The following is a 24,204-nucleotide window of genomic DNA, read 5'->3' as shown; positions in this document are numbered from 1 at the left end:
TATGAGCCACTAAGAGCTGATACAGCCCCAAGATACTCTTAGATTGGAGGATATGGATGTCATCTGCTGCAGCTGCTCTGAAAGTGCAGGATAGCAGGTGGGCAAGACCGTCCAACATGCAGAAGGTCCTGAAGCTCTCCAAAGAGCTGCAATCTTGGTAGAAAAAACAGTGAATTACAGGGGATTCTGCTCCTCTTTTAATTAATAAAAAGGAGACAGTGTTTAATCCAATTGCAACAAAGCATCTCAGCTCTTTAGCTGGAAATCAACGCTAAGACTCCTATTTTGATCATAATATGAGACAATGAGCAGCTTTTGCCTTTTGGGTCCCTCTGGACAACTGAGGTTTTGGGAGTAGCTACAGGAAGATTACAAGTACAAAAAAGAAACAAGCATTAAAAAGTGTTAGCATCTGATAAACTTAACCAGATAAGTTCCTGAAATGCACCAAAACTTCACAGGCTTTGCCTGAATGCTTAAGTCCACAACTGTACTGATATGAGGTCAATTTTGTATTGCAGAAGGGATAACTTCTCTGCTGTATACATCAAAACAAACCATGCATATTTCATCAACCTCCTAAAAGCAGATTCAGCTGCCTATGGAAAAAATTACAAAAACACCAAGTAAAGATCTAAGATTCCCACATATTTCATGGCATAACTAATTGCTGCTTTAAAAACTGGACAATCTATAATAATTTATGTGCTAGCTTGGGGTGAGCCGACTCGACTAAGTCACTGTAATTTATGTCTGCCTTAACTAAAAACAAAGTGAATGAGAAATATCTGCTTAATCCTGCAAGGAAAACCCATGCCTACTATCATCTTAAAGCACAGTCAGATCAGATGATTTTTTTCCAGAAACCTCAATTCATAATAGTTCAGGCATCTTTATTAAAAAAAGTTAATAATTTATATGCTTATTAACTCAAAGTCTCCAAGTCTCTACAGTCATCCTGTCCAGAAAATGAAACAAAGCCACAAACAGGCAATTTTTATTATTATTCATTCCCTGGCCTACTGATGAACATATATATTACCTAATTGCTAAAAAAAGATAAAGAACTTTCAAAATATATTTTGAAATAAGCATGGTTATTTCTTGCTAACAGGATAACAGGCCCGTGCTTTTGAGTACATTACTCTTCAGAATTAGAACTGTACATCCAAATACACCTCATCACAATGGGTTGTTTTTTTTATCTTGGACACCTTTAAAGGGTATCAATTTTCAAGGTGAAGGAAATTGAGTTGTGGAATAAACGTAGCTGCTCTTACCTGCTAGCAGGCAAGAAAGGAGTTGAGCAACACACATATGTAAGGTATCCGAAGGATTCTGCCTCTCACCGCACCTCAGCCATATGCTGACCTCTCCACTTGGCTGGTTTTCCACCTTTCAAACTTAAACACCCTGGTGCTTAAGTAGGCCTTAATGAGGCCTCTACCTCATTTCAAAAGTTAACAGTTGAACATCCAAGCATGTGTACTAGGGACAAAGAACAGATACGAAAGAAACCATCTCACTACTACAGGCAATATCTCACATAGAGATAAACTGAGAAACGGTAAATTTTGTCCAATTTGGTGCCTTGGAACAGCAGTGCCAAACCTTGGGCATCCTCCACAAAAAGTGAATGCAGTGAAACAATGACACGTACTTACAGCTGAAAAGCAACCCCTGTTTTGAAAAGGTAATATAAGAAGTTGGTTAATTATGTTTCATAGCATTAACAGTGAAGGGATATTGAAAACAAACAGGAGCACAGTCTTCCTTATGCTGGCCATAAGATTCTCTCTGCTTTTCAAATCCCATGCTATATAACTGCAATGTACTTTGCTTTCATTTCAGAGGCTTTGTAGTCAATATGCTACATTGACAAAAGATACAGTTGATCACCTTCAAATAACGCTCCTAGACAATCTAATTCAGAGTATTTTAAAGATTATATTCTGAACCCCTTCCAGATTTCAAAACACGAATGACTTCTGGGATGACTGGACTCATCACCAAAGATTCTTTCACAGTAGTTTGTGAGTGGTTGTTAATAGTCTTTACTGTGGTTAACTTAATAATCATGTGGATTAAGCAGGTGGATGAAGAACCAATTTGTTCAGAAGTACATTTTCCTACTTGGTCACTATTATCTTTGTGGTCATAAAAGCTATCCCTACTTCAAAGCAAGTAAATGAAGCATAATTTGTTCCTACAGTGAGTTACGAGCAAAGGAAAACAAACAAACAATCTCACTAATAAGCTGAAAAGCCAAACAAAAGATGAATTCAAATTGCCAGACTAGGAAACTTTGAATTTTGGTGTATTCTGTCTTCATTGGTTGCAAAGATCAAATAGCATCATAAACAACCTAGTTACTGTAATAAAATAATCATATTAAATTAAAGGATTCAACTGAGGCCCAGCAGCAAATTTATCTTAGAAAAGAGGCACACCTTAAAATCAGTCTAGGCTCAGCCCCGACAAATCAAATAATAAAAGTTCAGCATGCCATAATAACAAGTCTCTGCTATTTCACCTCTCTTTCTTTCACTATTCTCTAATGAGCAATGCTGAAAATCTCCCCTGAAAATAACTGGTACTAAAGCACATGCATTAAGAAGCTATTGCTTTTGTGCACAACAAGCAGTTCCTTTGCTGAATAAACTATTTCACTTGGAGTTCTTTGTTCTAGCATGTTTTTTTTCTCAATAAATTAATCCCCTACATACACAGAACTTCTACCCACTATTGCCAGTGTTTTAGAAGCCTGGTGGTATGAGAAAAAACAACTTCCACATTCTTAATTTCTGCTAATTTTCTTTCCTCACTTGTTCCGTCTAGTTCCAACAAAACTGCCAAAAATTTCATCAGCAAAAAAGCATCCATCTCTACACTTAAAGCCTTATATATCACAAGTTTGCCCACAGTGGTTTATTTTCTTTTTTCTGTATTGGAATAGTCCATAATGTTGAATGAGAATAACTTCCATCTCAGCATGGATAAAGCTCAAAGCAAAAAAAGGAGCACAATCCAGTGGGGCCTTTAGAATCAGCGTTTAGAACAGAACACTGGCATCAATTTCAAAGGGTTAGAACAACTCTTCTCTCCAGGATCTATGCATGCTTGTTTACCATACAAAAGCATACTATAAACTGCTGCTTAAAGAAGAAAAAAGAAAAAAAGAGAAATACTTTATCCTGAAAAACAGGACTTCCACAAAAGCATTGGGAAAGAAACACGATGTTTACAATAAGAAGTTATCTGATCACTGGAAATTGTTTTGTTTTAATGATAAGATTCAGAAAGAGCGTTAAGAATATTGTGCTGATAACAGTGGTTAAAAGGCATGAGAGTGCCAGAATCACCAAATTATGGGCATCACGTACCCAATCTGCAGAGCAAAGTACTACATTTGGAGTAGTCCAGGGAAGCATTCACTCCTGGCATGAAGCCTGCCTCCCTGCACAGCTCTGAGCTAGATGAGCCTTCAAGAGGATGTGCAGCCTCCCAGCTGCCTCCCACACTCCACAGCCACAGACGTTCAGGAGGAAAACAGAACAAGACAAGACAGCAAACAAGCCTGGATCTGCGGATGACCAGAAGGAGATTAACACAATAGATACAAAATGCAGTCAGCAAACAAATTTTGTGAATTTCAAACCCTTCCATGAGCAAAGGCAATACACCCAGCACCTCCAATTCAGGGCAAAGGGTCAGACTGCTCTGGGAGGATACGTACAGCATATTTCCTACAGAGGTTTAAGAAGAGGCTGAAGAAATGAAGCCTAGCATAATTGGCAGAGTTAGAACAGGAATCAATCTTCGTTATTCACAAGTAACAGGAGACACTAAAAATGAAGGACAAGGAATCTGACTTGGGTGAGCGTAGAAAATCAGGCTGGTGAAGGAAGCGACAAGCCAAGAAGGCAGCTGAAAGCTTTAAGTATGCAAGGCAACAGGCTCTGAGGTTGAGCAGACTGGAATTCTAATGGATATAATGACTATGGCAAGGTCCACAAGTTTGAAGGTAGACAGAAAAAAAGAGACCAAGTTTGGCAATTCAACCAGCTAGTATCATATGCCAGTATCTACTGACACAGCCCAGGGACCAGGCCCTATAAGGAAGCAGCAGCCAAGTATGCCACTCAGCTAAGGGTTAAGGTTACAGGGTCAAAGGGATGGATGGATGGATGGATGGATGGATGGATGGATGGATGGATGGATGGATGGATGGATGGATGGATGAAATCCTTGAAACACAGGTAAGGACTAAATAGCAACAGCATTACCCTTGGTAATAAATAGCAGAAACAATTAGCTCTGCATATATTAGAAGGTCTTCTTCCAATGAAAGTTTGAAACACAGGCAAGAAGAGGCACAAAAATATCTTTTAATTTTATTTTTTAAGGTTTTAATTGTAGTACTAAAAGGCAATTTTAAAACTGTTTTTTTTTCTCCTGTGGGTCACAATCATGCCAAATATTTTTGACAGACTAAGAGGTATATGAGGCATTTAAGACAACTCACTTTGGTCGTAAAATAATAGTTATAGGAAAGGGCTGACCAAAGCAAAAAGGTGTCTTCATTTATTCTTTTAAAGGAAAAAAATCTCATCTCCCATCCAAACTATTATTTCTTTCTGGCTGTTTTTGTTTTGTTTTTAATTTATGCATAATAATGAATAGGACATTTTATTTGTGGATAAGAGGCAGTACAACTCCACAGCTGACATTACTAGAGATGGTCTGTTCAAGTAATCCACATGAAAAATTAATCCTCCCTAAATATAACTTGTTTAATACATCGATTTGTACATTATATTAAACTAGCATGCACAAATATCTGAGCTTGTGCTCACAGCACGTCTGAACTTCAGAAATATTTAGGACAAAGAAAACGCTCAGAGGCAACCCATTTGGATTTGACTGCTGTCTGACCGCATATCTGTAAAATAAATAACTAAATAAATAAAGATGCTCTGTAGGAGTTGGGGAATAATTAAGCATCCAGATGCCCACTCAATTCTTATCCTCTGGCAAGCTTGATCACTCCCATGCCATTTGCTACAAGGGCACATTTCTACAAAGCTCTAGGCTAGGACCAGCAAGTCATTGCATGAGCAAAGGGCAACTACTCTGTCACTGCCAGTTATATCTGCATTTGAACTTGTGATCTCAAGGAGAAAAGCTTCCTATCATGTCAATGTACTAAAAATCAGTGTTCCTGTGTGTAAAAAACTAAATAATATAAATCACACAGACTGGGGAAAAAAAAAAAATAAGGAAGGAGTCTGTGAAGTCATTACCACAACACTTCTGGCACAGTGAACACAATAGTACCTTTCTGTTTTTCTACTCCTTTGCTGTTAATTCTTGTGATCCCGGCTGCTCTTATCTTACAGTAACAGAGATGATGTATGCAATCTGTATTTTTCAGCTTGAAAGACTAAAGAGCATATATGCCTCACTTTACAAATTGTCACAGAGTGCAATTGTGCCTGATTAAAGTGAGAGGTTTTTTAACCATTGTACAGTATTGTACCAGCAGTTTAATTCTTTGTTACTAGTTTCATTCTTAAAGAGTGACAAATCTATGTTACTCTTGTACATTTTGCAATTAATTTTAATGAGTCAGTGTTCTTAATTATGAAGTGTTTCACGTAATTAAATTATCAGAATCATAGAATGACTTGGATTGGAAGGGACCTCAAAGATCATCTAGTTCCAACCCCACCCTGCCACCAGCAGCGTTGTCAGCCACTAAATCAGGCACCAGACCAGGCTGCCCAGGGCCCCATCCAACCCGGCCTTGAACACCATCAGGGATGGGGCGTCCACAGCTTCCCCATACAGCCTGTGCCAGTGCCTCACTATCCTCTCTGTGAAAAATTTCCCTGACATCTAATCTAAATCTCGCTCCTCTTTTAGCTTAAAACCATTCCCCCTTGTATTATCACTTATCTACCCGTGTAAAAAGTTGACTTCCTTGCTGCTTAAAAGTTCCTTTTAAGTGACATGTCTTCCCAGAGCCTTTCCTCGGTCATGGTGAACAAACACAGCTCCCTAACTGAATGAGCAAACATATCTAATACATTCCCCCCATATGTTACCATATTTTATTCTACCACAGCACACACAACAGTATTACAGTACGATGCTACCCCTAGATTTTGTACTTTCCCAAGATACTTATCTAGAATGTAACATAATGCAGCTATTTAATCCTGCTGCTTGACTTCTATTACAGTACATTTCAAAAAATACAAAATACAGAGGTTCTTAACATGGGTGCAAATTCTTGTGTTCAATTACTACTTAGCACTGCAACAATTCTGTGCAAGAAATACTACTGCCTTTACACACAGCCATAGGAAAACACTTCTGCACTTTGTGGGCAACAGAGCACTGGCAGAGGCTGCCCAGGGAGAACGTGGGTCTCCTTGAAGGTCACAAAGCAGCCTGGACGTGGGCCTGCTCCCCTGGCTCTGCTCCAAAGTTCCCTTCCATCCTCCGCCATCCTGTGATTCTGGCATCAGGCCGGGGTCTTGAATATCTCCATAGAAGAAGAATAAAAGAAATTCACCTCTGAACTGAGGATAATACACATGGTATGCATTGCAAATGTCTGAAAAAAATGGTATTTTCACTTCCTTCAAAAGCATTTCTCACCCAAACCTCTTTCCACAAGGTCCATTAACTTCCACTCTCTTTCCAAAGAAGAGGCATTCACAGAATCACAGAATGGCCAGGGTTGGAAGGGACCTCGAGAATCATGAATTTCCAACCCCCCTGCCACATGCAGGGCCACCAACCTCCCCATTAAATACTAGACCAGGCTGCCCAGAGCCCCATCCAACCTGGCCTTTAGGAGTGCCTCCAGAGTTGGAGCATAGATTAATGTTTGTAAATATCTAAGGGGAGATGGGAGGCAAACGGATGAGGCCAGGCTCTTCTCGGTGGTGTATAGCAACAGGACAAAGAGCAATGGCCTAAAACTTGAACAAAGGAAGATCTGTACCAACATGTGTAAGAACTTCTTTACAATGAGGTTGACAGAGCACTGGAATGGGCTGCCCAGAGAGGCTGTGGAGCCTCCTTCCACGCAGATATTCAAGAGCCATCTGGATGCCTAATTAACTTTCATTTCTCTCAGAACCTCAAGATACTTTACAGAACTGCCATAATGACCTATTACTTCGCAATGTAAGATTATACACTTCTCTAGACAGATAAACAGAAAAATTACATTGTTTGTCTGATGTGCCTAATGAGTAACTAAGAAAATGTCACTGCTTCTAGTTAAAAAAAAAAATTAACGAGCATGAAAAAAATATGCAAATACATTTTAAGTTTATTCTCTGTGCATGGAATACTGAAGTTAGTCTTTTTGTTCCTACCTTCCTTTAAAATTCAGAAAAGATTTTAGCAAATACTCAATTAGACCAGTAAACTTCTGTCAAAAGAATCAGTGGGGAGGCACGAGACACAAAGGATAAATGTCTGCAAACCACAGAATCATTAAGGTTGGAAAAGGCCTCTAAGATCATCCTGTCTGGCCATTCACCTGCCATCAGTACTGTCCATTAACCACATCTCTCAGTGCCACATCTCCACATTTCTTAAACCTCTCCAGGAATGGTGTCCACCACCTCCCTGGGCAGCCTGTTCCAGTACCCGACCACTCTTGCAGAGAAGTCTTTCCTAACATCCAACCAGTTCTTAACGCAGGCAGCATAATCCCTAGACTGTGTTGAGTATCTGAATTCTCTTATTTATGGGAAACAACTTGGATCAGTCTTCATTTATTGATCAGTGCAAGGTAGTTTTGAAATATTTTTGTCATGTGGCTTGAGCCAGTTGGCAAATTTCAAGGTAATATAAGGAAGAGGTAAAGCCTCACAATTGCAACCTTTCCTGCAGTTAAGCAATACGAAGAGTTAGACCCCCCTCCCCCCCCCCCCCCCGATAGAGCATTAGTTTTGCTCAGCCAAGAGGGAAAGGGTTGGCTGTTGTGCAGGTGGTTGGTGATGCACACATAAGCACAGAACAGCCCCCAGGCCACAGGCAGAACAGCAGGTCCTATGCATACCAGGATGGAGGCCTTCAAGCAAGCTGCCTCTGTTCACAGAACACCACCCAGACACACTCCACTGTGACTGTACATGAAATTGCTTTGATGCTATTTTTAACCGAAAATCCAAAATAGTATTGAATGAGCTGGAGTAAATGGAAGTGAAAAACAGAGCAGTTAGCCTCAAAACACATTCACATGGGCACTCCACTGCAGTGGGCCATGCTTCTCTGCTCCCCTGAGCACGCATAAGGCCAAGCTGCAAGGCCGAGAGCAGTTATTGCTGCTCAAAGCAGTACAGAATGCTCTCTGTTACAAGTCACACTGGCCACATGTGCACATTTCCTTTCCTCATGCAATGGTCTAATCACTGGAGTAACCATACCAGCACCAAGCAGCTCACCTAAGCTTACCTCCCCACGCATGTGTTCGCATACCAAAGTAACTCATTTCCTGGTGCATCTCCTTACCAGTTCTCAACACCACACTGTTCCCCTTGAAGCAGCTTTCATCTTAAAGAAAAAAGCAAGCGTGCAAGCCTCAGAAGAGGCCTAGTAAAAGATTAATAAGTGTTAGCAACCCTTCGCTCACAGTAGACTGCAAAGTCAAAACATAAGCGCCTGCTCCAGCACCAGGTGTATCGTGGTGGGAACCTCAGTGCCTAGCTTCATTTGATCCTAAATGCAGCAAAAATTCCATCTTAGGAAAAAAAAAAAACAACAAAATAAACAAAAAAAGAAACTGTTCATTATAGTGCATACTGCACTGCAAAAAAACTCCAAACATTTTGAGTCAACAGCAGTCCAAATACACTAGTTTAATTAGGGAAGTAAGAAGAAACAAAAATCAGAAGCTTTGATTTTCATGAGAACCGTGGAAAATACCAGGATACTGCAGAAAGCATGTGATTTGCATTCATTAAATATCAAAATACTAATGAATTTGCTACTGTAAACCTGGGAAATGTGTTCCCTGTAAGTCTAAAAGAAATGGAAGCTAGTAGAGAATTTGCCAAGCAAATTCTAATTACCACTCTTCAAAACTCACACTAGCAAATTCCCACTATTACTGTGGAATCAGCTACCTTTTTTCTTATTTTTCTCTTCATAAACAGCATTTTGCATGCTGCAATACTAAATCACTTTAAAAGAAAACGCTCTTATCTAGAAGGGCTTTTCATCATAGGTTCTAACATTCATGTTTGCATTTTCTCATGCAAATACTCAGACATTTCACCTCACGTATGACACAGATCCCTCAATCTGCTTATTTGTTCTTAGCAACTTCCTTTCATTTCCATAATGTCACCTGCTCAAATTCATATTGTCTGCAAAGAGTCAAAAATAATCTGATATCCCAGCTATGACAGCACCACCTGGACGTCCCACTTGTGCCTTGACAGCAAAATTGTAGACTGATTACATGGGCAGCAAGGTGTTGAAAAGACAACATAGCATAGGCTGGCACACAAACCAGCATATCACAGCTAAGCCAGCTGACTCAGAAATATAAATGTATTGGGAAATATATTTGTGGGAGTTGTGATAGAAAGCAAGAGTATTTACTTGGATCACGCTTACTACCAGAGCTAACTTTGTTACCTAGCCCAGTGACCATGGGTCAAACCCTGACTGCAAGAGAGAGTATCTATTAGTAACATCTGAAAGGAATGTCACAGGACTTTTTCCCCCATTGAAGGGTCAACTTGACAGAAGCTTGCCAAGCCTTGGGAAGGAGAGGCAATGGAGAGCAGGCCACACACCTACATTCAGCACTGCTTATCAGCTGCAAAAGCAGGAGCCAATTTCTGCCTTTTCCCTCCTTACGAACATGCTCCTTGTGGGGTTTTCAAGGGAGCAGGTCTGTGCTCCAGCAGCAGCTGCTCCACTTCAATCGCCCCTTAGTGACTGATTTTACTTCTTTCCTCTCAAGCATCAGTCTGCCTGTAATATTTTAACCCAAGACAGAAGATGTCAGAAAGGTTCCATCTCTGGAGGCAGGGACACGAAGAGCACTACCGCATACTCTCAGCTATGCCACCACCCAAAGGCCCCTGAAGTTCTTTTAAGCATTATGGTCATCTAGCTAAAGACCATCAGCATTCAGCAGCCTAATTATTCCAGTCCTGAAATAAAGTTGCAGTGTGAGAAAGAGTAAAATAGGTTGTTCTTATAATGACAGTGTATTTTCAAATTAAAATTTAAGTCAAGCATTAGTGCGCACTTTGTTCCTTCTCCTTTAGAAAAAGGCAGACAAAGTTGCTTCATTATTTATATTTAATCAATCATTTAAAGACACCCATTGTGCCTATTTATAATTCCAGTGTTTAAAACTAAATATAGTGCACTGATTGCTTCTTGTCTTTTTCAAGCACCATACAATAACATCTGAAAGTTTATTTTTGAAACAAATCAATGGAATCTATCAACCAGAAACCAAGTGCCTTGTAATTGAGCACAGTGACGATGGCTGCTAGGGTGTCCGATCTCATTTTAAGCCAACTGTGACTCTTTCAGCAGTGCCTGGGAATTGTACAGCACGGAGAAGCAGAAAAGAAGCTCCAGGGAGCACATGGGGCTGAGGACAGAAAAGATAACCAGTGAGAGACCAGTTTTTTTCCAAGAGAGAACCAGACACAGTGAAATCAAAGTGAGCAACAAATAAAACTAGACATAACACTGGATTTTCTGTACCTCAATTAAAAAAAAAATAATAATCAGCTAAAATTAGTTTGCTTTTTCCAATTACTTTAATAACAGCAAAAATCCCTTTTGGCCTTAGTTAAAGCATCTCCATATCCAGACAGTCATCTCCAAAGAGCATCGCAGGCCATCTGCACCCCGAGATCAAGAGATCATCTGAATGCTGTGTGTTAAAGCATAACTCATCTCCTACCACCTCAACAGCTTACTGAGAAGAGCAATAGATTGAAACAGTTTTGTTAACTAAATACTATGGTGAAGCTGGATATGGTGCATGAGAAAAGGAGGATTCTGGCTACGCTGCATGTCTCCTTGGCAGCATGTCTCCTTGGCAGCACTGACCATCCAGTATAACGGTACCCATCTAACAGTGGGGTTCACCCTTCTTCCTGATGAGCAACACTAAACTGCCTTTAAGCAGTTATGGCCACCCAACTCAATTAGAAAGATAGACTCCATGTCACTAGATGATCAGCTCTTAACGTTCTGGCTGTGTACCAAAACAGTGCTTCACACACTCCTGTTCTGCTCCTTACTCTTCTGCCCTTCTGGTGTAGTGCATGTTATTTGCTACACTCTTCTGAATCACCAAAATGGTAGGTTGCAATTAGGGCTGGGGAAAAAATGGGTTAAATCCGCACATTTCTTCTCTCAAACTGTAAGACTGCTTATTTAAGTGCATTTTTCCAGATAGAACAAGGATGTTGTCAACTGTTTGTATTTCAGTAAGGACAAACAAATCTTAAAGATTTTGTAAACTCAGAATTACTGCTGGTGTCATCTTCCAACCTCAGTAATATTGGTAACTATGATGGTCTGTGACCGAGTAGGAGGGTCAAGTAGGTTCCCCGTTGAAATTTTCTTTCCTTCTCGATGAGGTCAGCAACAATTGGAGGAAGGAAATGCTTAGGCACAGTAACTGAAGTCAGATGCTGTTCTCGTAAGGTAGAAGAACAGCACAATTCAGAACAAGAAAACCATACACAATTACAGATCAAAATCTGAAAAGATTAAGGGAAAAACTGAAAATATTAACAGCCTTGAAGGCCAACAAAATAACAGAAACAATTAGAACTAAACCTGAGAAGAAGTAGAAAAATGTACCTTACTGAAATTTGACAGGGCATCAAAACACCAGGATAAAGGGACATAACGAGTACTGAAACAGCCTTGTTTTCTTTTCTAGGCAATACGTTGGTCAGATTTTAACTCAAAAAAGGAAAAACAGAAGAAATTTGCTGTCCCTTTCTTGAGCAGCATTCATGTTTAATGAATAGATGTCGGCAAGCCAGTGGGCTATGTACTCAAATCAGCAGTTCACTAAACAAGACTACTCTAATTGTTCTTACAAATATCACTGCCATTTTTCTATATTAAAAAGATGTAACAGTGGAAAGCATTATCACATCCAGACTACCTGAAGGATTACAGAACAGGTATCGAAGATTTCAGGAACAGTAGAAAGAAAATAAATATTAAGTCATTCAGCCTTATTTACAAGAAAGAAAGGTTTGACTGCAAGATATTCACATCCATAAAGAAGAGTGCAGATCCTCCTGCCATTTGATACCAAGAGAGCTTTTATGTCTGGAATAAAGGCTAGATAACTCAGACACCCAACTCAACTTACTTCCAGGTCTCCTTTAGCTCTCCTCCAGAATAGCTTGGTAATTTCAAATGAGCATGTCAACTAGACTGTTTTTCCATTTCCTTCTCCTGTTTAGCTTCCCTGTTTAGCAACTCATCTAGCAACTTTTCAGTGAATATCAACCAACATACTTAAAACTAAAAATGACCACTTGAAAATATGCTGAGGTTATGCTACGCAGAAAACAAAACTATTATCAGAAGTCTAGACTTGAGACTAGACTGCAGTTCTTTTCAGAGAAAACATGCGAACAAACCAAAAGGCATCTGAGCTTTTCCCAGACCATGCTGTGCTTCAAATAAGGACCTGCATCTGGTACAAACTGTACAAAACACTAACTTTTGCAAAATTATGCACGGTCAGAACACACAGGCTTCATCAGTAACTAGGGCATACCTGGAGGAATAGAATCACAGAATCATAGAACAGCTTGGGTTTGAAGGGATCTTGAAGATCATCTAGTTCCAACCCCTCTTCTGCGGGCAACTGCCAGATCAGCAACCGATCAAGCCTGGCCTTGAACGTCTCCTCTGATGGGCCATTCACAGGTCCTCTGAGCAGCCTGTGCCAGTGCCTCACCACCCTCAGAGTGAAGAATTTCCTCCTAACATGTAACCTAAAGCTCCCCTCTTTCAGTTTAAAACCACTCCTCCTTGTCCTAACACTATCTACCTGCATAAAAAGTCGGTCCCCCTCCTGCTTATAAGCTCCTTTCAAAGACAGCTCTGAGGTCTCCCCAGAGCCTTCTCCAAGCTACATAATCCCAACTCTCTCAGCCTTTCATCACAGGAGAGCTGCTCCAGCCCACTGATCATCTCTGTGGTTCTCCTCTGAACCTGCTCCAACAGCTCCACCTCCTCCAAAGAGATTATCAATTCAAAGTAAGACTTTAAAATACATTATTCACATAGTGGCTGCCACAAATTAAAAAACAAAAACAAACAAACAAACAAAAAAAAACAAAAAAACCAAGCAAACAAAAACCCAGAATGAAACAGTTGGGCCTTTGACACAATCACATCAATCTGTACTTCCTACCATGGAGGGTGACAAGTTATTAGAAGAACCAAGTATAAAAGCAAGAACGTCTGCATTCAAATTAATGCTTTTCTTTTGTCTGAGCTACAATGCTATAAGCAATTTATATGATTATTTGATGAATGGCAGTTTTCCCCAACTTGGCTATTTGAGCAGCTGATGAAGCAGTGAAGATGAAAAGGGAAGACACGCTCTTCAGCACATGGGTTTTTCTTCAGAATATTTTGATTTTTATAACTGTGTCTCTTGAGTTAATTAACAGTCCTTCTTCCTACAGACTCCACTTTCTTTTTACCATTGACAATCTTAGCTGCACTGCCAATTCAACCAGAGTAAGGACTCCAACAGAGAAGATGCTTTTCATTTGCTCTTACAAACAAACAATTTCCTCCCTAACTATGTACCCTACCTCACAGCATTAATGTGAAACAGTGAACAAAAAAGTCTGTATTCATGTTTTTTTTAATGACAGTAAGGATTTAAAAGAGCACATATTTATCTTTTTTACAGTTGCTTGTTTTCTAAACGGAGAAGTTTTACTGCTCAGACTAGAAAATATTCCACACATTTGATCAAACCTAACAACCTTCCCTATGCATTTATTACTGCTACAATAAAGATGAGAAACCTATAGCATTAGAAAAGCATTAGAAAAATAGCGAGAAGTGGATGTGGTACAGACTTTCACATTGGCACAAGTGGTTTTTGATTTGCTCTCGCTTCCTTTGCTACTATATTGTCAATTTCCTTACATTTTTAATTACCTCATACTCAAATAAAGGAAGCACTCTTGATTTCTTCTGATGTGAACTCCAGAGCAAAAATATTTAACTGTGCTGCAAATATATGATTCTTCAGTAGTGCCCCCTTCTTAATCCTAAGTATTACTAGCTTTGCTGACTCCCTGGCAACTTGTTTCTCATTCTTATCTATCAGAATACAGAGAGAATTTGAGTTTTCTGTTTTCTTTGGTGGACACGGCTTTCAATTTTTGAAGGATGCCTTCAATTTTGGTTTGGTTGGTTGGCTGGGGTCTTTTCAGTCTTCTTCCTTTACCTGGTGGGACATTAACTCAAGTCTATAGCTTTCATCTTGCATCCAAACACTTCCCTTTTTAGCTGTTCCCCTCTCTTTTGTAAATTAAAATCACTTTTTGTCATTCAAAACGCTAATATACAAGACAAAGGTAAGACAAGGGGGTACAACAGTACCATCATCTCTTCTGATGAAATTTTTTTGCAGATAAAAAGAGGCCTTTCTATTCAACAGCTATCCTGATTCAGTCTCCAGCAAGGGATGACATTGTGATAGCTGTAAATAAACAAAGCAGCCATGCTTAAATCAGTAACATAGCTAACACTACAAAACTTGCTTAGTGTTACTGCCGAGTGCAAGCTAAACATAAGCTAAACATAATTCTGTATTCTGTATTCATTATACAACAATCTCAGGATTACATATGGATTTAACAATGCCAACTCTGTTTAATTAAGAAGAATTAGAAGAAATTTCAAGCATCAATTTTCCTTTCAAAAGCATATTATACCGTGTTTCTCAACAGCTTAATTTGGTAAGTCATCCTCTCAAAAGCCTGGAAAACTTTTATATTATTGCAAATTGGGAGTCACTCTACAGAAAAAAAAATAAGCATGTAAGCCAAACATATGTAGGCTTGGTACTGTTCTGCTAAATTAGGTAAAACACAGATCACAGAATGTCTTCGGTTGGAAGGAACCTTAAAGACTACTGCATTAGATCAGTATTCTAAAAAGGATGAAGTTATGGTTTGTAATTTGTTTTAGCAGTAGTAGGTCAACAAATCTCCCATTTCCTACTGCGTTTGGATATCGAACAATAAGCATAGTAGTTAATAAACCTCCAGCAAGGTTAATGAACAAGGTAATATCAATGGAATATGAAATTCCCATCAGGCAATTGTTACCCACTCTAAAATAGAGAACACAAAGAAGCAGACATCCACTCAAAACTAACAGGTGAACAAAGACCAGGTTGCTTTCAGAATGAGACTCTACCCAGACAGGACCAGGACAAAAACAAAGTTACAATATGGTACTCTAATGCATCTAAACCAGTAATTCTAATGCATTGGTTTTCATATTGAACTTCATCTTTATGAAGCCATCCATCTCAATTGGAGAGTTCTGAGTATTATGATTCCCTCATCTGTAAATTAAAAAAGTTAAAAATCAACTTTTTTTTTATGGAATGAAAACCTGGAAACAAGTATACATCAATTGTATACAAAATCAAGTATAGCAAGTATCAATCAAGTATACAAAAAGGCATTCAATCAAAGCTTTTGGAGCAGCCACACAACAGGTTTAGAGGAAGGCTTCACATGAAGTTAACGAGTTCAGTACAATCACCCAAAACACATTCCTTATGGTCAAACTCATCAGCTCTAACATACAACTCAATTTGTACAAGATACACTATTCTACAAGTGCTATCTGTACATAAAGCCCAAGATTTTTAGGAAAAAAAAATTCTGAAGTCTCAGATTTTGCATTTACTGATCCATCTCTTCTGAGCCAGTGTCACACACCAGACCTGTTGCACAGGCATTGTGTGTTTTCAACTCTCAGGAAAAGAATAAGAGCTAGGGACACTACATACTTCTCTGAATCAATCTCTTAATGAGGCAGGACTAGGGAGTATCTCTGGCTTCATTTACTGAGTGTAGTGCATGGAAAAGATGATGATGAGAAAATTGCTCCCAACAATGAAATTCATTTTTTACTCCCAATTAAATACAAATGAAAGTTACACTGAAAAAAGTAGCACTGCAGAATGTTATGCTTACACAGTTAAAAAGGTGTCAGGAAGTACATGAATTTATACAGAAAGTGTCAAATTAATACTGCATTAAGAGTCTGCTTTTCATTACAGTATCCCATGCTGTGATTTCAACATGCTCCTGAGACCTCTCACATATTTAGAGCCATCCTGACCTTCCTGGTATTTTTAACTTCTGATATTTCCATTGTGAAGCTTTCTTTACTTTCCATACTGTTGTCAGGAGTTATTGCTACCAGAAGCCTGAATTCAAGGAAAAGACCAAAGTCTATAAAGAGTAGATTAAAATATAAACACCAGGCTATCAGTATTGCTCATAAGCGAAGTGTTCCCAATACTCATTAGTTTAAAAAGATAGTTTAAGCCTGAACTAAAGATCTCCTTCAAGGACCTGAGAAGGAAACTTGTCCTCTCAAGTTAGCTAACCACCTCACGCTGCCTTCACTTCACTTTCTGGATGCCTCCCACCATCTGGAAGGTTGAAGAACAAAAGATACTTTATATTGTGGACGGGCTCTAGCTAAATAAATAAGTAAATAAATAATAGCTGGAAACAAAGAGAAAACCTGCAATAAGAGAGTTATTGTTCATGACCAGTGCCCCAGGAACATGAAGAACCTGCACCTCATAAATTCTATGTTATCTGAGGAGAATTATCTTTAATAAAACCAATCTAGCCTTTACAAATAACACGTCAGCTTCAGACAGACCAAAAGAACAGCTACTCACTGAAAAATTACTTCTAGGAGGGGGAAGAAAAAAGTGCACTCAAGAGATCTGCTTCCTGATAATACTTTCAGTCAAAAGGATATCCATTCACTCATATATTTAAAAATGGGAAGAAAAAAAAAAAAAGAAACCATTTATTCCTGTCATGCCTGTGCTGCTAAGAAGTAGCACAAGGCATAGCACACTGCTTTTGCTGCCAAAGCTACTCTTCACAGGCTCGGAACGGTGCAGGTCCTACCGACCACATCAGTGAGTCCCATGCACATGGCGTGAGGGCTTCTGTGGGACAATGTACTCAAATGGGCCTCAAGCTGGTATTGCTATACCACACAAGCAACTGGTCAAGGATGCTGTGAATTAAGACAGAAAGAATCAAAGAAACATACAAACAGCTAGGTTTCATTTAAACCATAAGAGTAGCTTTAGCCACTACCATGTCAAGAAGTTCAACATTGGAACCCACTCAGCACAAAGGTGGCTGGAAACGACTCTGCCAGCAGCTGCCTTGGGAAGCACACCACAAACTGGGCTGTTGTTGAGGAGGTTAAGGAATCTCACATCGTCAAAACACTTGTTACTCTTGTGGCCTTTGTGCAACGAGGCTGAAGTTCTTAAAGTGTCAGATAATAGTTCTACTGGATGTGTTCAAAGGTTGAATGCCCATCAAATACATTACTGTACCTCTGCCAGCTGTGAATTACCGTAGTGCTCACTTTACTAGAAAGACTTCAAATTATTTTGATAGTGCTTGCTATCCTTCAAAGCATTTCCCAAACATTCTGTTAAAATAAAAAGTACAAAGTTTAGTGGAAGAGCTACAGAGCAAATTCAAAACTCATGTCCTCCATCCATTGGTCAGCTCTCTGAGTTGTAATTATTTCTCACGGACGTAGTTGTACCAGGGCATTGAACCTGTTCCAAGCAGATTTTAAAGGAACAACCTATATACTTACGGACAGCCTGTCACTCATAATATATCTGCTCTGAAAACAAGACCTGGATGCTTCAAGTTCACAGACATCAGTGAAGCACTACATGTCAAGCCCAGAGAACACTGTATTTGAAAGCTGTTAGCTGGGGGTGGAGGCTGTCAAACACCAATGATAAGGCAGTCCTGAACGTGTCAAGATTTTAATCAATACTTCACAGAAAACAATGCTGGAACCCAGTTTGAAGTGAACTTGTGCCAGAAACTAACTTCAAACCTTAGTAACACAACATGAAAAACATAACATACCAAACAGAAGCACAGAGGATGTGAACTTAAAATACATTTTATAAGCACATACACATATCACTTCATTTCAAAAAGAATACTACAATTAGTATGTGGTAAAGGGCAAGTTCAATGCGGTGACAGCTTAGAATCACAGAATCATTAAGGTTGGAAAAGATTTCTAGGATCATCTAGTCCAACCATCCACCTACCACCAATATTGCCCACTAAACCATAATTCCAAAGCACTGCATCTACCCTTTCCTTAAGAACCTGCAGGTGACCCCATCACTTCCCTAGGCAACTTCCTCCAGTGCCTCACCACTCTTTTGGAGAAGAAGTTCTTCATAATATCCAACCTCAACCTCCCCTGGTGCAACTTGAGGCCACAACCTCTTGTCCTATCGCTGTTACCTGGGAGAAGAGGCCAACCCCCACCTCACCACAAATTCCTTTCAGATCACTGAAGAGAGCGATAAGGACTCCCCAAGCTTCCTCCTCACCAGACTGAACAATCCCAGTTCCCTCAGCTGTTCCTCGTAAGACTTGTGCTCCAGACTCTTCACAGCTTCACTGCCCTTCTCTGGACATGCTCCGGGGCCTTGATGTTATTCTCATAGCGAATGGCCCAAAACTGAACACAGCATTGGAGATGCAGCCTCACCAGAGTTGAATATAGGTGGACAATCACCTCCCTGCTCCTGCTGGTCATGCTACTGACACAAGTCAGGATGTCATTGACCTTCCTGGCCACCTGACACACAGTTTGCTTGTGTTCTGCTGGCTGTCGACTAGCACCCCCAGACCATTTTCCTCCATATAGCTTTCCAGTCACTCTACTTCAAGCCTGTAGCGTTACCTGTGGTTGTTGCGACCAAAGAACAGGACCTGTCATTTGATCTTGTTAAACTTCATCCCAGTGGCCCTGAACTATCCTGAATGGATTGAAGTCTACCCTCCAGAAGTCCAAGGCAGCAGATATGCTGACCAAAACAACTTCAGTTGTGTAAAGCGTGATAAAAACACTTTATGAACATCAGAGGCACACATACACAGAAACACCCCCAAAAGACGTAACACCTTCAAATTTCAGACCTCTTTACCGCATAGTGGAAACTATATAATGCATGATCTGTTTCAGTCAGGATTTTCCTTTTTTTTTTTCCCCCACAGGACAGCATGTTGATGCAGTAAATGTTGAAACAGGAAAAAGAAAGAACCTTCAATACAGAGATTTTTGAGTGAGAGATGATACAAGTCATCACAATAGCAAAACAGGACAGAACTAAAGAAGGTAGAAAAACAGAGATTAAAAATTACTTTCAGTTAAAGTCAGTTGCAGCAGCACTACCTGATCCCCCTCAAAAAAAGCAACACCTGAACAGAAAAAAAAAGCAACACAAAAAAACCTCACACTGTCTTATGAAAATAATCCCAATTTTTTGTCTCATTTTCTAACTGTTAGCACCTGCATTAAGTGTGCCAAAGCTAGACATGCAGGACATCCCAGAAGAATACATTTGTATGCACCATGAACCTCACTTCCCTTGTTCTTCCTTTCTGCAGTCTTAACACAGCCAAACTTACTTGTCATTCTTTGCCCAATATCTCAAAGAAATGGTTCTGGCTTGACAATTTCTCCCTTTCTGCCAGATGCCTCCACTGCAACTTAAGCTGAGTATTCCTAATGTGGAGGGTGGCAATCCACACAAAAACACTCGTATTCATATTATAAAAATAGAAATAGAGGTGATTGATAGTTTATTGACACATATTTCTTTAATACATAAAGAAAAATCCCAAGTTCAAAAGCACTGTGCCCACTGTTTTAACACAAGAACAGCATTAGCCAAGGCAGGAACAGTAATCATCTCGTGCTTTGCTGAGAAGGGCCCGCACAGGATTAAAGCTGACTAATCACCCACGGGTGCACAGTTCCAGAGAGATCATGCCTCCAAATTCTAGCTTTATTAATGCTACAAACAGCAAACAGAAGAACAAACCTCTGTTAAACCAGACACACAAGCTTATTTAAAAAAAAAAAAAAAAAAAAAAAAAAAAAGTGTTCTAACTCAAATCCATGAAGCTAAAAAAACAATCCCAGGAAGGCTGAGGCTTCAGTCCAGGTCACCATACCCTGTTAATCCTTGCTAAGCAGAGGTCTCTGCCTTGCACAGTCTTTGTACACCCAGAATTGCAGTGCTTTCCTCAGATCAAGCATGCATTCAGCTAAGTTTACAAGTCTATTAGAAAAGGATCAGTGTTATTACCCACGGTGCTTAAATTGGTTCTCAGTTTCTTCTCAGAATCACAGAATCGTAGGGGTTGGAAGGAACCTCTGGACATCGTCTAGTCCAACTCCCTACTTCTCTACAGTAGGTTATACAAGAAAGCATCCAGGTGGCTACTGAATATCTCCAAAGATGGCAACTCACAACCGCTCTGGGCAGTCTGCCACCCTCACAGTAAAGAAGCTCTTCCTCATATTCACCTGAAATTTCTTATGTTACAGCTTGTGCCCATTGCCCTTTTTCTGTCACGAGGCACCACTGAAAAGAGCCTGTCCCATCCACTTGACTCCTGCTGATCAGATATTTAAAAGCATTGATAGGATCCCTCTCAGCCTTCTCTCCTCCAGGCTGAACAGTGCCAGGTCTCTCAGCCTTTCCTCCAGGCCCTCAATCACCTTTGTGGCCCTCCACTGGACACCTAGGAGATCTCTGTCTTTTTCGAACTGGGAAGCGCAGAACTTGGGACAGTATTCTCAACATGGCCTCACCACGGCAGAGCAGGGGGGAGGATCACCTCCCTCAATCTGCTGACCACGCTCCTTTTAATGTGCTATGGGGTACCTTTGGTCCTCTTGGGACGTGAGAGACGGTGTCAAAAGCCTTGCTGAAGTCAAGATAGAGAGCATTCACTGCTCTCCTTCATCTACCTTGCCAGTCATGACATCTTGGAAGGCTATCAGGTTGGTCAAGTATGATTTCTCCTTGGTGAATCCACGTTTACTACCTCTGATAACATTTTCTTCCACTTGCTTGGAGATGACATCCAGAGTAAGTTATTCCATCACCTTCCTAAGGTCAGGCTGACCGGCCTGTAGTTTCCTGGGACCCCCTTCTGTCCCTTTTCTGAAGACCTGCAATAACACTGGTTTTCCTCTAGTCCTCAGTCATCTTTCCCATTCTCTATGACTTTTCAGACATGATAGACAGCAGGTTGGCAATCACTTCTGCCTGCTCCCTCAGCACTCGTAGGTTCACCCCACCAAGGCCCATCATATGTACTGAATTTGCCTAGATGATCTCTACCTAGATCTTCTTTGACCAATGGGAAATCTTCTTTTCTCCAGATTCTCTCTTTTATCTCCACAGTTTTGGATTCCCAAGGCCAGTCTTAGTAGTAAAGACTGAAGTAAAGAAGGCATTTAGTAATTTTGCCTTTTCAGCATCCCGTTACCAGTGCACCCACCTCACTCAGCAGCATGCCCAATTTTCCCTACTCTTCCTTATGATGCTTATGTACTTAAAGAGGCCCTTCTTGTTGTCCTTGATCTCCCTTTCCAGATTTAGTTCCAAATGAGCCTTGGCCTTCCTCATTGCACCCTTGCTTGCCCAGACAACATTCCTCCAAGTGACCAGATCCTTTTTCCACATTTCACTAACTTCTTTATTCCATTTCAGTTTCTCTGTTATCTCCTTGCTTACTCATGAAGGTCTTCTGCCACCTTCTCCTTAACCTACTACAATCTTGTCCTGCTTGAAATTCTTGTATAAATGGTCAGTAACTAGTGGGAGACCTCCAAAGAGCAGCACAGTTCAGAGCCAGACTGGGCTTCAGAGCACAACTGATGTTCTGTTAGTTTCAGAGTGTGCCTAAAGACACTCAAAAGTAAACCAGTTCCTCTGCCTCAGATGCCCCTCAGGCAGAGTAAAATTAAAGCCATGCTGGATTGGTGCAATAAACATGAAAGCAAAGAGGATAGCCAACTTCACACTGAAATGAAACACCACTTTTATGCTGTATCACAGAGCTGTCCTTGGGCTACAGTAGGAAAGGTACATCTAGCTCTTAGGCTCAGCCTCTTTCTGCTCCTTCAGTCACGTCAAAAAGCACCACAAAGAAAGCTGCAAAATCACAAGCAAGTAGAGAGGTAGACAGATCCAGAAATAGGAAAGAATGAGACATACATAGCACACATGACTTTTCTGAAGAATTTTTGAGTATCTGAAGATGTGAGGTCAAAGCAGCACTGCTGTAGTAACAGACAGAAATTGAAATAAAAGGAATTACACTGACATCTCTGAAGTGTGCAAATTGCCTTTATCCTGTGAAATATTGTATGGTGGTAACCACAAAACTCTCCTAGAAAAATCTTTTACAGGAATAGGTGGTGTAAAAAAATCTGGTTTAAAAAAAAAAAAAAAAAAAAACAAAAAAAAGTTGCAGGGAATGATTAAGGTCATTGTCCCAAAACAATGTATCCTTTTGAAATTCCCTCTGATCAATGCCTCTGTCACCTATGGTCCCACAAGCGCCATTAAACCTGTTACAGGGGATTTTACAAACCTTAAGTAACACAGGGAGATTGAACTGGGCACCTGGCTGCTGTAACATACTTGCTAGCTTAATGTACTGGACACAATTTATCATCACATTACTTTGATTTTACCTCATGACAAGTCCACCAAACTAAAATGACGTTCCTAATATGCTGTAGAAGCCAGACACTTTAGTTAAAGGAGTGGTCTACAGCTGTCAGATTTAATTGTGCTAAAGCAATCAACAGAAATTTGCATATGCTGATTGCAAAAATAAACATTTTTTAAAACATCAGCCGTGTTTTTGTGACTACATTCTCAACAACAAAGTTCCCTTGTATTAAATCAGAAGTCGGTTGTTTAAAACTGTGACACACTGCAGCTTTCATAGGAACAAGATTACACAAATAAAACGGGAAATTTGCACTATATTTTCATATTCTCTGAGTATTTTTGAAAGATGATATACGAATTCCTAAGACACCAAGTCCTACTTGCCCAGAGACCAATAACATACACCTCCAAGGGACAAGTAATACAGGTTGTACATACACAGTAGAGAATGCTACCTTACGAATTAAGGAGAAAGATAAATAACTCTAAGAAAACAAATAAAAGGATCTCTGCACCTACCATTTTAATCAAAGGCCTTTGAGAACAGGCAGCAGCTTCAATACCTGGGCTGACGACACTACATGATTGAACTTCTTTTAATATATCTATGGGGAAACACCACAGAAGCAAGTGGCCGGCTCTCAGTTGCAAGGCCAAATTTTCCATGTACTTTGCACGTGTTCCTGACAGGCCTGTATCTACACTGGAGCACACTGAGAGGCACAGCATGTCTGCCTGACTACAGAAGCAACACAATCACATCCGTACTGCTCCCCAAGGACACATACACTGCTTTCAGCCTTGAGATTGCATGTCAGCTTGGTAGAGCCTGATGCTACTTATGGACTCCAGGCTTGGCTGCCTTCAGTGCCTACAGTAGGTATTCTCCCAAACAAAAGTATGCTACTACACTTACAGAACACCACCTACATCCTCCACTCATTGCAACCACAACTTAACCTGCAAAGAAAACCAAAAGCTTTGAAAGAAAGGCCTCTCTTCTGCAAGGGGTCTCAACATCACATCGCTGATGAGACAGACAGGCAAGAGGTTCTCCTTCATTATTGCAAACTATTTTCTCAAATTCTTTATGACTGTTTGTTCTCTTGAGTGTTGAGGGTTAAAGAAACAATGCCAGACCAGCTGGCACAAACTACAGGAAGACATGTTTGACTGAACAGAGCTGCGATTTCCTTCTGGAACAGCATTTTGGACTAGAGATTGGTTGCTCTCCTCTTCCTGTCAGGATGGAAAATTGACCATGGCAATGTTTCAAGAGCATTCAAGTGGATGCCTTTGCACTGCCAGAGCAATAAGAGGATTTTACC

At 40.2% G+C, this 24,204-nt stretch overlaps 1 protein-coding gene across 1 annotated transcript in view; it reads right to left on the bottom strand.

The window, feature by feature from the left end:
• MYRIP (myosin VIIA and Rab interacting protein) overlaps positions 1–24,204 on the bottom strand; it is a gene marked incomplete at both ends in the record, with an annotated part of 176,174 nt that overhangs the window by 137,239 nt on the left and 14,731 nt on the right. The gene's annotated exons all lie outside the window — the stretch shown is intronic.

This window comes from Tetrao urogallus (genome assembly GCF_951394365.1).
Source record: "Tetrao urogallus genome assembly, chromosome: 7".
In the NCBI taxonomy this organism is placed as follows: Eukaryota; Metazoa; Chordata; class Aves; order Galliformes; family Phasianidae; genus Tetrao; species Tetrao urogallus.
Note: the sequence above shows the minus strand (reverse complement) of the source record. Positions and strands in the feature narration are given on the sequence as shown.